This window comes from Rattus norvegicus, chromosome 4 (genome assembly GCF_036323735.1).
Source record: "Rattus norvegicus strain BN/NHsdMcwi chromosome 4, GRCr8, whole genome shotgun sequence".
Lineage (NCBI taxonomy): Eukaryota > Metazoa > Chordata > Mammalia > Rodentia > Muridae > Rattus > Rattus norvegicus.
Window position 1 is genome coordinate 32,026,466 of NC_086022.1, and position 16,536 is coordinate 32,043,001.

At 45.8% G+C, this 16,536-nt stretch overlaps 1 pseudogene; it reads right to left on the reverse strand.

Annotated features, from left to right (window-relative positions):
* Positions 1–9,093: 9,093 nt before the first annotated feature.
* Golga3-ps1 (golgin A3, pseudogene 1) lies at positions 9,094–13,906 on the reverse strand (annotated as a pseudogene).
* Positions 13,907–16,536: the final 2,630 nt, after the last annotated feature.

Consider the following 16,536-nt stretch of genomic DNA (forward strand, 5'->3'; position numbering starts at 1 on the left):
GTTGAGGCCATTGATGTTGAGAGATATTAAGGAATAGTGATTATTGCTTCCCGTTATATTCATATTTGGATGTGAGGTTATGTTTGTGTGCTTTCATTCTCTTTGTTTTGTTGCCAAGACGATTAGTTTCTTGCTTCTTCTAGGGTATAGCTTGCCTCTTTATGTTGGGCTTTACCATTTATTATCCTTTGAAGTGCTGGATTTGTAGAAAGATATTGTGTAAATTTGGTTTTGTCATGGAATATCTTGGTTTCTCCATCTATGTTAATTGAGAGTTTTGCAGGATACAGTAACCTGGGCTGGCATTTGTGTTCTCTTAGGGTCTGTATGACATCAGTCCAGGATCTTCTGGCGAGATCTTCATAGTTTCTGGCGAGAAGTCTGGTGTGATTCTGATAGGTCTGCCTTTATATGTTACTTGACCTTTTTCCCTTACTGCTTTTAATATTCTTTCTTTATTTTGTGCGTTTGGTGTTTTGATTATGTGACGGGAGGTGTTTCTTTTCTGGTCCAATCTATTTGGAGTTCTGTAGGCTTCTTGTATGCCTATGGGTATCTCTTTTTTTAGGTTAGGGAAGTTTTCTTCTATGATTTTGTTGAAGATATTTACTGGTCCTTTGAGCTGGGAGTCTTTACTCTCTTCTATACCTATTATCCTTAGGTTTGATCTTCTCATTGAGTCCTGGATTTCCTGTATGTTTTGGACCAGTAGCTTTTTCCGCTTTACATTATCTTTGACAGTTGAGTCAATGATTTCTATGGAATCTTCTGCTCCTGAGATTCTCTCTTCCATCTCTTGTATTCTGTTGGTGATGCTTGTATCTACGGCTCCTTGTCTCTTCCTTTGGTTTTCTATATCCAGGGTTGTTTCCATGTGTTCTTTCTTGATTGCTTCTATTTCCATTTTTAATTCCTTCAACTGTTTGATTGTGTTTTCCTGGAATTCTTTCAGGGATTTTTGCGATTCCTCTCTGTAGGATTCTACTTGTTCTCTAAGGGAGTTCTTCATGTCTTTCTTGAAGTCCTCCAGCATCATGATCAAATATGATTTTGAAACCAGATCTTGCTTTTCTGGTGTGTTTGGATATTCCATGTTTGTTTTGGTGGGAGAATTGGGCTCCGATGATGCCATGTAGTCTTGGTTTCTGTTGCTTGGGTTCCTGCGCTTGCCTCTCACCATCAGATTATCTCTAGTGTTACTTTGTTCTGCTATTTCTGACAGTGGCTAGACTGTCCTATAAGCCTGTGTGTCAGGAGTGCTGTAGACCTGTTTTCCTCTCTTTCAGTCAGTTATGGGGACAGAGTGTTCAGCTTTCGGGCGTGTAGTTTTTCCTCTCTGCAGGTCTTCAGCTGTTCCTGTGGGCCTGTGTCTTGAGTTCACCAGGCGGGGTGCTGCCCTCGGGCTCTGTGTGGCGGCAGCAACCAGGAAGACCTGTGCCGCCCCTTCTGGGAGCTTCAGTGCACCAGGGTTCCAGATGGCCTTTGGTGTTTTCCTCTGGCGTCCGAGATGTATGTACAGAGAGCAGTCTCTTCTGGTTTCCCAGGCTTGTCTGCCTCTCTGAAGGTTCAGCTCTCCCTCCCACGGGATTTGGGTGCAGAGAACTGTTTATCCGGTCTGTTTCCCTCAGGTTCCGGCGGTGTGTCAGGCAGGGGTCCTGCCGCACCTGGGCCCTCCCCCATGGGAGCCCAGAGGCCTTATACAGTTTCCTCTTGGGCCAGGGATGTGGGCAGGGGTGGGCAGTGTTGGTGGTCTCTTCTGCTCTGCAGCCTCAGGAGTGCCCACCTGACCAGGCGGTGAGGTCTCTTTCCCACGGGGTCTGGGAGCAGAGAGCTGCTGCGGGCCGGGATCCGAGGGCGTGGGACCTCCGGCAAACACAGGACGTGTCCGGTCCTAGATGAACTCTGCCTCTGTGTGTCCCAATCTCACCAGGCAGCTCTCTTGCAGCAGACAAGTTGGTCTTACCTGTGGTCCCGAGGCTCAAGTTTGCTCTCGGGGTGCTGCCCAAGGGCTCTCTGCGGCGGCAGCAACCAGGAAGACCTGTGCCGCCCCTTCCGGGAGCTTCAGTGCACCAGGGTTCCAGATGGCCTTTGGTGTTTTTCTCTGGCGTCCGAGATGTATGTACAGAGAGCAGTCTCTTCTGGTTTCCCATGCTTGTCTGCCTCTCAGAAGGTTCAGCTCTCCCTCCCACGGGATTTGGGTGCAGAGAGCGACATTTTGTCATCTTATGGTCTGCATTACATATGCCCAAGATCTTCTGGCTTTTAGAGTCTCTGTTGAGAAGTCTGGTGTACTTGTGATAGGTCTCACTTTATATGTTACATGACATTTTTTTACATTATCACTTTTAATTTCCCCTTTTTTTGGTTCTGTTCATTTGGTGTTTTAATTACTATGTAAGGGGAGGAGTGGTTTTTGGGTACAATTAACTTGACATTCTGTAGGCTTATATAGGCTTATGGCTTTCACTTTCTTTAGGTAAGGGAAAATTTCTTCTATGATTTTGTTGAAGATATTTACTGGCCCTTTGAATTGGATATCCTCACTCTTCTAAACCTATTATTCTGGGGTTTGGTATTTTCATTATTTTCCTGAATTTTCTGATATTTGTATTCAAAAGCCATCCATATTTAACTTAGATCTGGGTTTTGTTGTTTGTCTGTGACCCCTGGACCCCATCATTTCCATGAGCAGCACTTTGGGCAATGAGAAAGGGTCAGGAATGGTGAGCTCTTGCCATAAAGTATATGAAAAGAGGGAGATGAATTCATTTGTATCAAGTACCAGCAGTCTCCTGGATGGTTTTGGTTTGCTGATGGCCATAGGGAATAGCTTGAAAAGCCCAGTTTTGATATTTCTTGGGGTTCCCATAATGGTGCACTCAGACATGCCTGGAAACAAAGAGATTACTTCTCAGAGAGCTTGATTTAAATAATAGAGACAGCATTATGCTGCATTAAGTTACGTTTCAGGATATTTGATTACACTGTGAACTCCAGGAATGTATTATTTACTGAAAAACTATTGCATGGTATTTCTGAGCCACGGCACAGGTCTTTAACCCAAGTACTACTTCTTCTTCTTCTTCTTCTTCTTCTTCTTCTTCTTCTTCTTCTTCTTCTTCTTCTTCTTCTTCTTCTTCTTCTTCTTCTTCTTCTTTTTCCTCTTCTTCTTCTCCTCCTCTCTTCTTCTTCTTCTTCTTCTTCTTCTTCTTCTTCTTCTTCTTCTTCTTCTTCTTCTTCTTCTTCTTCTTCTTCTTCTTCTTCTTCTTCTTCTTCTTCTTCTTCTTCTTCACTGTAAATAAGGACTTTTTGTGGTATGGCTCACCCTACCACAGACCTTTAGTTCAGAGAAAAAAATCTACTCCAGGTCCAGTGTAGATCAAGGAACAAGTTGAAAGGAAATGAACATAATGAAACCAATGGAAGGTCTTTGTGTTGAAGGATATTTAAGAAAAGGTGGGGAGGGAAAAAGAATTCTCTCATTCTGGGAGGTCAGTGAATTAGGAAGGACAGCTGGGAGGTATACTTAACTCTTTCTCCTGACAGGTTTTCACCCAGGCATCTGACTTCTGAGACATCATTGGTAAAATTAAACGTCTGGAATTTTTTATTGTAAAAGAACACATTGGCTCTGCAACTTTTTGCTCCGCGCTACGTCTTGCCAGCAAGAACGACGCGGGACACAAAGGATCCTTCTGCAGAAAAGCTTTAATGCATCTTGAGAGCGAGAGCATAAGCTTACAATACGGAGACCCCGAGTGAGGAAAAACCATCCCTTATATAGGAAACTATCCTCGCCTAGGATGTGTCACTCTCTGGTTGGTCGCTGCCAAACGTGCCAGATGACGTACCACAACATACGTGTCCCCTTGAGTGAGGAATTTACCAGGCGCTTGCGTATTGCCCTTTTTACTAGGTGCATCCTGCCGGATATCAGTGCCATCTTACAATGGAGAATGTGAGGGCAGCTCTCCACATCTCCCCCTTTTCTGTTTTTTAAGCAAATAGGACACCCATAAATAGGAGGGTGAAGACAGAAGTCATATCCTCGCACAAAGTTGGTGAACCTGTACAAGAGAGATACCCTTAAGCTGTTGTTGGGACGCAGGGCACTCCCGACCGATTGCACTGCCATTTTTCGAGGGAGGGAAAACTGGGGCAGATACCCTCATGTAATATGACATGCCTTCCAGGAAGCGTGTTTGGTAGAACTTCCCTGTGCGATGCTAAGCTCGTCACCCCTCATGGGCTGCTCAAGCTGGACACTCTAATCCTGTGCAATGAACCGAGGTTCTAGGAGTGCAAGAGCTGTCCAGTCGTTGACCTATTGCTTGAGCATGGTCAACCAAATATCGGCTGACGCTCCTTGTTCAAGGGCTACAAGCTCCTGGGCGATCACAATTTTGTCCCTCTTTGTTTGAAATCTCAATTTGCAAAGCAACCAGAGGAGTAACACTAACCCGCAGCAGAGGACTGCTCCAAAAAGTCCCACCCCCACCCATTCCTTAAAATAAGAGACTGCTGAGGTGATCCAGGATGACAATCCTTCTGTCAAAGACAGATCCAGTCGGGTAGAATTTACTTGAATGATGGCTGCTCTCAATTCCCTAAGCGTCTGCTCAAAATCCGAGGTCCAATTCTGTAACAAATGCTGTAAAAGGGTTTTAGACAAATTGGCAGCTTTGGTAAATTGTTCATACTGTATAGATGTGACACAAAGGCCGGGGAGCTTTTGTTCACAGCCAAGCTGGGCCAGTTGCCATAGAATGTCTAGCTGCTCTTGGACCAGATCTATACATTGGTTAACAAGCATGAGGCCTCCTTGTATCTGAGTATTAGCTGAGGCCTGTCTGTCCAGAGCCACAGAGACGGTAGCCGATAAATCATTGATAGTTTGGGTTGTCTGTACTGAGTTTGACAAGGCCAATGCCGAAGCAGTAACCGAGGCAGCAACTGCCGTTGTAGCAATAATGCCAACAATAATTGCAGAAATGCCAAAATCTCTCTTTCCTCTAAATAAGGTCAGGGTCCCCGGAGTCTCAACAGGGACCGGGATAAAGCGAGGCATGCGGGTAACTATCGCTATGGAATATTGGCTAGCATCCCAGCACAGGGCATAAAAACATGAACCGTCTATACAATTCAGTTTAGAAACTTTAGTGGCATTACTTATAATCCACACAAATCACAAGACACAAACCAGAGCAGGGTTAAACCCCGTGCTCCAGTAAGGTTTATATTTTATATGAGTAGCTGTCCAGACAGAGGCTGAAGGGTGGATATTCCCCGTCCAGGAAAATGATAACCGTCCCTTTTCGCCCTTTCCTCCAAATAGCATCGCCATGGGCATAAGATCAGTGCAGCTACCATTAACGCCACAAAGCATCCATTGATCAAAGGGATTATTATTGGACCGTCTAGGATCAATGGTGGTGAAGTTCACTCTGCCTCCCAAGTCAGGGGAGAAGGAAAAAAAATTCTGGACTGCCCAGGCAGAGTCCCGGGACTGGCAACCAGTCCAAGGCAAAGTAAGTTCTTCATCCTGGGTCCCTCTACAAAAGGGTGCCAACTTTGGTTGACGGAGAGGGCAGGTGGAGGAGTTAATGTAAGGCCACCAACCATAGAGAACTGTGGCGTTAGCCACAATGTCTTCCTCACCAGTTCCCCATGTGGCCTCCCTTAACCAAGCAGAAGATTGATTACTCAACATAATGCAAGGAAGATCAAAAAATGTTTTGTTGAATATGCCAAAACAAAGGCTGCCCTTAAGGGGAATAGTCCTATTTTCTTTTACTTGCTCTATATGGGAATCTAATGGTAAATAGGCTAGTCCCAATTCTTTGTTGGTAGTAAAGAAACATGGAAACACTTGGGCATTATACATCACCGGCATCGGGAGGGGGAAGGTTGACATTATTCCCCACCGTAGTTTGCTCTGCACTTTTATTGGCACTCCCTGGATCAGCATGAGGATCACCAGAGTTGTCATCTTCTTGGTCCTCTGTCTTGATATTCCGAGTAAGTTGTCCCGGAACCCAAACTGGATTTTCATTAAGCTCCCCTGGATCTTATCAAAACAGGATCTGGGCCCTTCCATTCATTTGTCAATAAATCCTTCCATTTGACTAATTCTTTTTTCCTTTTGGGCTCTGAGCAATGTCACTCAGCCGCTGTTTGCCCAGCTTCATCAAGATTTAAAAAATTTAAGGTAAAAAGGGCCAAAGCAGTGGCCACTCGGGGTGTTGGGGGGAGTTCTATCATAATTCCCCCTGTTTGTTTTATTAAATATGATTTGAGCGTCTGATGAGCGCACTCTCTGATTCCCTGTCCTTGAGGGTTGTAGGGCAGGCCCGTCAGATGAGTAACCTGCATCTGAGCACAAAACTGACGGAATTTTTGAGATGTATAGGCGGGGCCATTGTCAGTTTTTACACATCTTGGCTTTCCCCAAGCACTCCATGCTTCAAGGCCGTGCTGAATGACATGTGTTGTTTTTTCTCCTGTAAGTGGGGTGGCATGTAGAATGCCAGAACATGTATCTATAGATACATGCACATACTGTAATTTTCCAAAAGTAGAATTATGAGTAACATCCATTTGCCAGATTTGCAATGGCTGTATTCCTCTCGGGTTGACCCCGATATGAGGAACTGGGAGGAACTGGCAGCACTGTTGGCATTGGGTGACTATATCACATGCCTCTTTTCTAGTTATAGAGAAGCGGCGGCGTAAAGTTTCCGAGGTAACATGGAAATTGCCATGAAAGGTTTTAGCGGCCTCTAGAGGAGAGGCCAGGGCCACAGCTATCATTTTTGTGGCTTTGTCAGCCAAATCATTCCCTGAACTCATTGGACCAGGGAGTCCAGAATGGGCCCGTATATGAGTAATATATACAGGGAATCTCCTATTTATTAAAATAATTTGGAATTTTTGGAAAATCTCTGCTACCTTGCTAGTTGTTTTAATTACGCCGGCAGTTTCAAGAATATTAACAGCATTGACCACATAAAAGGAATCTGAAACAATATTTAGAGGCATCTGGAATTTTTCAAGGACCTCCATGACCACTAGGCATTCTACCACTTGGGGTGAGGTTTCAAAATATTGTCATGAGAACACTTGGGAATTTACCACATATGCTCCCACCCCTGTTTTTGACCCATCCGTATACACTGTTATCCCTTCTTTTAACGGTCTGTGGGATGTGACGCGAGGGAAAACAACAGGTTTTGATCTAGCAAAACATAATAGGGGATGTTTAGGATAATGATTATCTATCTTCCCTGTAAAGGATGTGAGCAACACTGCCCAATCATCGGAGGTAGCGGCTAGAGTTTGGACCTGATAGGGTGTATATGTGATAATCAAGGATTGGGGTAGAGTCCCAAAATGACAGATGGCAGCTTTTAGGCCCTTAATAGCCAGATGTGCTACTGCGGCTGGATACCAATCAATAGTCTTCACAGGGGAAGCATGTGGATGGATCCATAATAGTGGACCTTGTTGCCATAAAACTGCAGTGGGCAAATCCTTGGTATCTAATACACAGAGTGAAAAAGGTAGAGACCAATCAATGCGTTGCAATTGGGCCTGTTTTATGGCATCTTCTACTTTTAGTAAGGCCTTGGTTGCAGCGGGAGTTAGCACACGAGGGGAGGTAATGTGGCCGTCCCCTTCCAATATTTCAAACAAGGGTTTTAATTCCACGGAGGGGATTTTTAAAAATGGTCTCAACCAGTTAATATCCCCCAAGAGCTTCTGAAAATCATTGAGAGTATGGAGGTGGTCTCTATGAATTTCCAATTTCTGGGGTATAATCTTATCAGGGAGAATGATGGATCCTAAAAAATGGCCTGTATCAGCAATTTGGACCTTCTCTGTAGTAATATGTAAATCCCATTGTTTAAGGGTTTTTTGTAATAAGGGATAGGCTTGTTTAAGTAATTCTAAATCTTTATGACACATCAAAACGTCATCCATGAAATGAACCAATAATAAATTTGGATAGGTCTCCTTGACTGGTTTGAGGGCTTCCTGAACATATAATTGACACATTGTGGGGCTGTTGGTCATGCCCTGAGGTAGGACCTTCCACTGATATCTTTTATCAGGTTCAGTATGATTAATTGATGGGACAGTAAATGCAAATCTGGGCCTATCAGGGGGGTGAAGCGGAATAGAGAAAAAACAATCCTTAATATCTATTATTACCAAATTCCAATCTTTTCGTAGGGCCGAGAGTATAGGAAGGCCCCGCTGAATGGGTCCAAGGGATTCCACCTGATCGTTAATGGCCCTCAAATCATGGAGTAATCGCCATTTTCCTGGCTCCGAGAACAAATACCATAGCCTCAACAAATCCTTCCCAAGGCGGTGACAACCCCAGACCAAAGTCCAAGAAAGGCATGCCTCTCCGAACGTACCTGCCTGGAGTTCTGAATCCTCCTTGTCACCAAGGGGTCTCCGAAGGTGCTGACGATGGCGAAGTCTTTTTCCCGGGTTTTTGGCACCAATTGCCCCGTGCTACGTCTCGCCAGCAAGAACGACGCGGGACACAAAGGATCCTTCTGCAGAAAAGCTTTAATGCATCTTGAGAGCGAGAGCATAAGCTTACAATACGGAGATCCCGAGTGAGGAAAAACCATCCCTTATATAGGAAACTATCCTCACCTAGGACGTGTCACTCTCTGGCTGGTCGCTGCCAAACGTGCCAGATGACGTACCACAGCATATGTGTCCCCTTGAGTGAGGAATTTACCAGGCGCTTGCGTATTGCCCTTTTTACTAGGTGCATCCTGCCGGATATTGGCGCCATCTTACAATGGAGAATGTGAGGGCGGCTCTCCACAACTTTTGGCAATGCCCATGGACAGAGAGATCATGCCTACTGTGGACCAAATGAGAAGCTATCCGATATTGGTAAGTCACCTGAGAAGTCCACACTGACAGAGACTGAATGGAAAGCACCATAATAGAAGGCTTTAGGATCATGTATACTGCTAATGTAGATAGAAGCAGAAAATGAAAAGCTAAATGACTTCACGGCAATTAGTTCAATTCTGATTATGATTATTTCATACTGGTATTTGATAGTTTATTCTTTTTTTATTTTTTTTATTATTAACTTGAGTATTTCTTTTTTTTTTCAATCAAATAAATAATATTGACAAGAGTATTCCTTCAACAGCCACAAATACTTGGTGATAAGGACAACAGTGGTCATTGGCCCAGCCCTTCTCCAGGAACACTGTTTTGATTGTGTACTTTTGTGTCTCCCCGGGCATGGGCATGCTCTGCTGGGGCAGCTTCCACCTGAGCCCACGAGGACAGGGACTCATGCACAGTGATGGTATGCTCCTCCATCTGGCGCTGTAGACTGTCCATTTCCTGCTTGAGCTGCTGCAAACAGCTGTTGAGATTCTTCAGGGGCTCCTTGCTCACAGCGGGTGGGGGCCTCAGCAGCTCCTCCAGCAGTGAGGCTGGGACAGGGCAGTCTGGTATCTTGATGGGTGTTGCTGGACTGGATGAGCTGGACTCACCTTTTGGCTCTTTCTTCTTGGCTGCACCGCGGCGGAGATCCAGCTTGAGCTGTTGGTTCTGCTGCAGCAGAGTCTTCATGTTGTTCTTCAGTTCAGACACTTTGGCTTGAAGCATAAACTTATCCTTCTGGGTCTCAGACAGATCTTCCTGAACCGTTTCCAACTCAGACTTGATAGTCTGCAGTGTCTGTTGTGTACCCTCGAGTTCTTTCTTGCCCTGGTGCTCTGTCAAGTCAAGCTGCTGCTTCAGGGACTGAATCTCTCATTCTTTCTGATCCAATTCCCATTTGAGATCTTCCATCTCTTGGCTCCCTGTTGGTTGCTGGCTCCTCTGTTCTTCGAGCTTCTTCTGCAGGAGCTGGAGCTGGGTCCTAGCTTCTGCCAGCTCAGTCTGGAATTGAGCGATTTCTTGAGAATGCTTTCCCTCCTGAATCTGGAGCTCATCCACCTCGGCCTGCAGTGTCTGTACCAGGTGTTCTTTGGCCTGCAATTCTTTCTTCACCTCACTCAGCTCCAAAGTTGCTGCCTTAAAGTGGCGGCGGTTGTGCCCAGCTTCCACCCTGGCAGCAGCCATCTGTTCCTTCAGGCTGCTCACTTCCGTCTTTTCTTTCTCTAATGAGATTTGTAAGGCTTGGACAAGTTGCTTCATCTGGCGATCCTCCTCCTCTTTGCGCTGTAAAACTGCCTGCACCTGGAGATTCAGCTGCACCAGGTCAGCTTCCCTCTTGGCTAGTGCAGTTTCCAGAATGCTGTTGTGCTCCCGCAAAGCCGCATTAGATTGTCCAAGGCCGGTGAGCTTCCCTCGCTCATGTTCTAACTCCAGAGCTAGCTTCTTATTTGACTCTTCAAGACGTTTTATCTTCCATCTGAAGCCTCTGGATTCTTGAAGCTCATCCTCGAGCTCCAGCACCTTCTCCCGGGACTCTTCCAACTCCTGGCTAGTCATCGTGATCACCTCCTGTAACTCCTTCTCCAGCAGTATTTTGCTTTGGCCAACATTCTGCAGTTCCACCTCCAGAGCATGAATCTTCTCATGTAGAGCAGGGTCACTGCTGCCACCTGTGCTCTGAGCTCTGAGCTGGTTCAGCTCCGCATCTGTGGCCTCCTTGTTAGCCAGAGCCTCCTGTAGGCGACGGCTGAGAATGCTCACAGCATTCTCGTAAGCCTTGTGCTTAGTCTTCATCTCCTTCTGGGCACTGGTCAGATCTGAGCCCAGCCGCTTCATCTTCTGCTTCTGTTCTGTGATGGCCTTCTTGGCCTCTTGCTGCAGCTCCTCTATTTGTTTCTTTAGTGTCTCATTGGCCTCAGTAAGGGCTATCATCTGCTCTTTGTCAAACTTCAAAGACTGCAGGTGAATCTCCATTTCATCTCGCTCTTTCTGCACCGACTGGAGATGCCCCTCAAGCTCTGCCATCTGCTGGTGAACCAGGGACATGTCCTTCTGCAGCCGTGAGTGCTCTACTTCCACAGTCTTCTTCTCTCCATGCAGCTTGATCAGCTCCTGCCTCAGTTCCTTCATCTCTGAGTCCAGGCGTTTTTTGGTAGCTTTCAGCTCATTGATGAGTTGGTCTTTAGAAGCAGCATCTCGCCGATAGGCCTCTACCATCACCTTTTGCTGAAGAAACTGCTCCTTTACTTTCTGCATCTGTTTTCTCAATGTGGCTGTCTCTTGCTGCAAGTGTTCCACCTGGTTGGACTTGACAGCCACATCTTGTCTCAATTGTTCTAAAAGTCCTGATGTCTCCTCAGTATCTTCTTCCAAACACCGTGCTCCTCTGTCAAGTTCCTCCTTGTCACTCCTGGCTGAGTGCAGAGCCACTTCTAAGACAATCTTCTCATTCTGCAAGAAGTGAATGGCATCCTCCCTGGAGTCAGCCTCTCTCTGAAGCTCTTCCAGCCTTGCTTGTAGCTCATCATAACGTGTTTGCAGGTCATCGAGGGACTGCCCTTTGGCCTGTAGAGCCTCCTGTGTCGATGTAAGCTGCTTTATCACATCTAGATGCTCCTGCTGAAGTGCTGCCAGCTGCTGATCTCGCTGGAACAATGTCAACTTCACCTGTTCCAACTGTTGCTCCAGGGACGCTGCTGCATCCGCCACTTTCTGTAACTGTTCCCGTTCACCTTCAAATTCTTCCAGCTTCCTTTGGAGGTCTTCTTCCACCATTGTCTTCGCCTCCCGAATCTGTACAAATGCTGCCTCCTGATCTAACATGTCAGCCTCAATGCTCTGGAGCTGAACAGCTATGCGCTCTTTTTCCTTGATGGATCTGTGCTGAGTTTCTGTTAGCTGATGCGATAGGGACACATTCTCAAGTTTCAGGTGCTCCAAAAGGCCCGCTTGAGTCATCTGTCCGACCTGGATGTGGGCCATCTCTCCTTGCAGCCTGACTCTGGCCTCCTGGGCCAAAGCAAGCTGCTGTTGGTACCACTGCCGGGCCTGCTGCAAAGAAGTGATTTCAGCCTGTGATGCTTGTAGTTTGCTGGTCAGTGTTGTGCGCTCCAGCTGTACTTGCTGGAGCTGGCTCTGTAGCGCTGTCATCTGCTGCCGCAGGTCATGAACTGTGTTGTCCTTGCTAAGGATGTTTCTCTGCATGGCCTCCACTTTGGCCATCAGTCTCTGATACTGCTCCTCTGCCACTTGTAGGTCATTGTTTGACGATGCCAGGCTGGCATTTTTAGCTTCTAGCATGTTCTGCAGGTCAGTCATAGCCCGCTCCAAATCCCAGCAAGACTGCTTCAAAGTGTCCACTTCAGAACTAAGGGAGTCTTGCTTCTGCTGGCTGCTGTGACTGTGTTCCACCTGTGCCTGTAGCCTTGTGCTCAGGGCAGCAAGCTGGGCCTGTAGCTCAGCCTTCTCTTGAAGTGCCTGACTGGCTTCTAATGACAAAGCCTCCACCTGTCCTTCAAGTCTCCTCTTATCTTTAAGGATCTGCAACAATTCTTCCTGTGGTTCAGCAAAAGAGCTCTCCATGGACACACTGCTGCAGATGCTGTCTCTGCGGCTCTGCACCTCCCCATTGGCTTCCTGGTTCTGATCTTGGTGCTGGGCTGCTGCAGCCTGTAGCACGTCTTTAATCGAAGGAAACTGGCCCAGGGCCTCAGCAGAAATCTCCTGGCCATCAACCACATAAGCTGCTCCTGGTGTGCCGACATTCCCCAGGACAGCACAGGCCCCTCGGGCAGAGAAGCTGCTGTGTGAGGAACTGTCACTCTCATTTCCATCAGCCTCTGACACACTGTCCCCAGCCAGTGAGGCACTCTCTGCACGGTTATCAGTCTCACATGATGGGCTCACTTCAGACACAACTGAAGTGCTACTTCTACTCTGTTTCAGGGAACTTCCAACAGCATCAGCAGTAGAACCAAGGCCACCAGAGTCACTTGGATCTTCAGTTCTATAGTCAGCCAGAGACCGAATCTTGCTTGACTTGGAATTCTTCTTCTCTTTAGAATGTGCCAGCAGCCCTAAGCTGCCTACCTTGGGCCCCCGAGGAACACTGGTACGCAGGAAGGAATATTCTTTTGTCACAGCTACAGCACTGGCCCTTGGCAAGTTTTCTGGATTTAACATGAGCTCAGGATCAAGTGTACTAAAAAGTTTCATTTTAGTTGCCGGCTGACTGGACCTTTCCCGATGGCGCTTAACTCGGTATTGCATCAGCTGCTCTTCCAGGCGCTTCCGGGCCTGCAGTCGGACCTGCTCCTCCTTTTCCAAGGGCAGTGAAGATGCAGTAGAGCACAGTTGTGTTTCTTGCATGGGAAGACTGAGTCTGAGAGACTGCAAAGCTTCTTTTCTAACACTGCCCTCAGCACTAGTTCCCTGAGACTTCCTTAGGTTGTCATGGAAACCATCCACACCTGTAGAGGCATCAGGTCCCACTGGGCTTGTTGTGGGATCAAGAGACAACTGAAGGTCTGGGATCTGCCCATTCTGACAGATGGGCACCTGGCTGGATCTGTCTGGGCTTCCTTCTTCCTTAAAAACTCTGTTTACCTCAACACTGCCATCCTGAGCTGTATCTTGTTGGTCAGGCAGTTGGGCCAAAGAGCCCACAGTTTCCAGTGAGGCTTCAGGGCAAGATGAAATATCACTGCTAGACTTGTTTTCCCAGAGGCCATCCTGTTTGGCTGATGCTCCATCCATGGTCAGGGCAGCCCAGACTAAGAAGACTCTGAGGAGCTACAGGTAACTCTGGATTAAGTTTGCTTTTTGCCATCAGCAACAGCTCAGAGCTTCTAAGAAGGATCTTACTCTGCTTTCCATTTTCAGGGTAAGGTTTAAAGTCTCATAAATGGCTTGAAGTCAAACCAAGCAATACCATGATTCCCGTAGCGGCCCAACCCTGCGGCTCCGGTAGGACGTGGCCGTGCCAACTTGAGTATTTCTTATATACATTTCGAATGTTATTCCCTTTCCCGGTTTCCGGGCAAACATCCCCCTAATCCCTCCCCCTCCCCTTCTTTATGGTTGTTCCCCTCCCCATCCTCCCCCCATTGCCGCCTTCCCCCCAACAATCTAGTTCACTGGGGGTTCAGTCTTAGCAGGACCCAGGGCTTCCCCTTCCACTGGTGCTCTTACTAGGATATTCATTGCTACCTATGAGGTCAGAGTCCATGGTCAGTTCATGTATAGTCTTTAGGTAGTGGCTTAGTCCCTGGAAGCTCTGGTTGCTTGACATTTTTGTACATATGGGGTCTCGAGCCCCTTCAAGCTCTTCCAGTTCTTTCTCTGATTCCTTCAATGGGGGTCCTGTTCTCAGTTCAGTGGTTTGCTGCTGGCATTCGCCTCTGTATTTGCTGTATTCTGGCTTTGTCTCTCAGGAGCGATCTACATCTGGCTCCTGACGGCCTGCACTTCTTTGCTTCATCCATCTTGTCTAATTGGATGGCTGTATATGTATGGGCCAAATGTGGGGCAGGCTCTGAATGGGTGTTCCTTCTGTGTCTGTTTTAATCTTTGCCTCTCTATTCCCTGCCAAGGGTATTCTTGTTTCCCTTTTAAAGAAGGAGTGAAGCATTCACATTTTGATCATCCGTCTTGAGTTTCATTTGTTCTAGGCATCTAGGGTAATTCAAGCATTTGGGCTAATAGCCACTTACCAATGAGTGCATACCATGTGTGTTTTTCTGTGCTTGGGTTACCTCACTCAGGATGATATTTTCAAGTTCCGACCATTTGCCTACGAATTTCATAAAGTCATTGTTTTTGATAGCTGAGTAATATTCCATTGTGTAGATGTACCACATTTTCTGTATCCATTCCTCTGTTGAAGGGCATCTGGGTTCTTTCCAGCTTCTGGCTATTATAAATAAGGCTGCTATGAACATAGTGGAGCACGTGTCTTTTTTATATGTTGGGGCATCATTTGGGTATATGCCCAAGAGAGGTATAGCTGGATCCTCAGGCAGTTCAATGTCCAATTTTCTGAGGAACCTCCAGACTGATTTCCAGAATGGTTGTACCAGTCTGCAATCCCACCAACAATGGAGGAGTGTTCCTTTTTCTCCGCATCCTCACCAGCATCTGCTGTCACCTGAGTTTTTGATCTTAGCCATTCTCACTGGTGTGAGGTGAAATCTCAGGGTTGTTTTAATTTGCATTTCCCTTATGACTAAAGATGTTGAACATTTCTTTAGGTGTAACTATAAAAGCTCAATGGGAAAGTGGAATGCCAAGATGAAAGCCTTAGAATAAAAATAGGGATAGTTATAAAATGGTATAAGAAAGCTCTCTTCCAGGAACTGCCTCACAGTCCAGAGATCAGGGGACCTCGTGTCCACACTGGAACAGAGTGTGCCAAGTTGTGGACGAACTTCCAGGTTAAGGTGCTTGCTTCCCATTCACTCTCCTGCCAGTATACCTTTGTTTTTATTGGATATTTTCTTTACATTTCAATGTTATACACTTTCTAGTTTCCTGTTATTATTCCCTATGTCCCATTCTCCTGTCGCCTGCTTTTATGTTTCCCCATGCACCCATGCACAATTTTCTAGACAGATACCAGGTAACAAAGTTAAAACAGTATCAGATAAAATATCTAAACAGTCCAAAAACTTGTAAAGTAATAGAAGCTGCCATTAAAAGACCCCTCCCCAAAGGCCCAGACAAGACAGGTGTAGTGCAGAATTTTATCAGACCTTCAAAGAATACCTTATACCAATAGTCTTTAAACTATTCCACAAATAGAAACAAGAATTTTTGTTCTATTAAGCCTCAATTGTTCTTATACCTAAACCACAAAATCCCTACAAAGAAAGGGTATTTCAGGCCAATTTCCCTTTTGAATATTGATGCAATAATACTCACTAAAATTCTCTGAAACTGAATCAAAGAACACATCAAGACCATCATTCATCATGATAAGTAGGCTCCATCCCAGGTATACTGGTGTGGGTCAATATAACTAGATCAATCAGTGTAATCCACTATATAAATAAACTAAAGGGAAAAAACCCACGTGATCCTCTCATTAGATACTGAGAAGGCATTTGACAAAATTTAAGACCCCTTGGTTATAAAAGTCTTGGAAAGATTGGAATTCATGACCCATATGTAAACATGGCAAAAGCAATATACAGTAAAGCAGTAGCCAATTTCAAATTAAATGGAGAGAAACTTGAAGCTATGCCATTAAAATCAGGGAGTAGACAAGGCTACCTACTCTCTCTTTACCTATTCCATATAGTACTTGAAGTTCTAGCCAGACCAACTAAACAACAATAGAAGGTCAAAAAGATACAAATTGGAAATGAAGAAGTCAAACTATCACTATTTGCAGATGATATGTTAGAATACTTAAGTGACCATCAAAAACCAAACAGAGAACTCCTGAACCTGATAAACCACTTCAACAAAGAGGTTGAGTAGACAATTCCATCAAACAAGTCAAAGCCTTCCTCTACTCACAGGATAAAGAGGCTGACAAAGAAAATTAGAGAAACATACCCATGACAACAGTCACAAATAATATGAAATCTTCTTGGGTGACTCTAAACA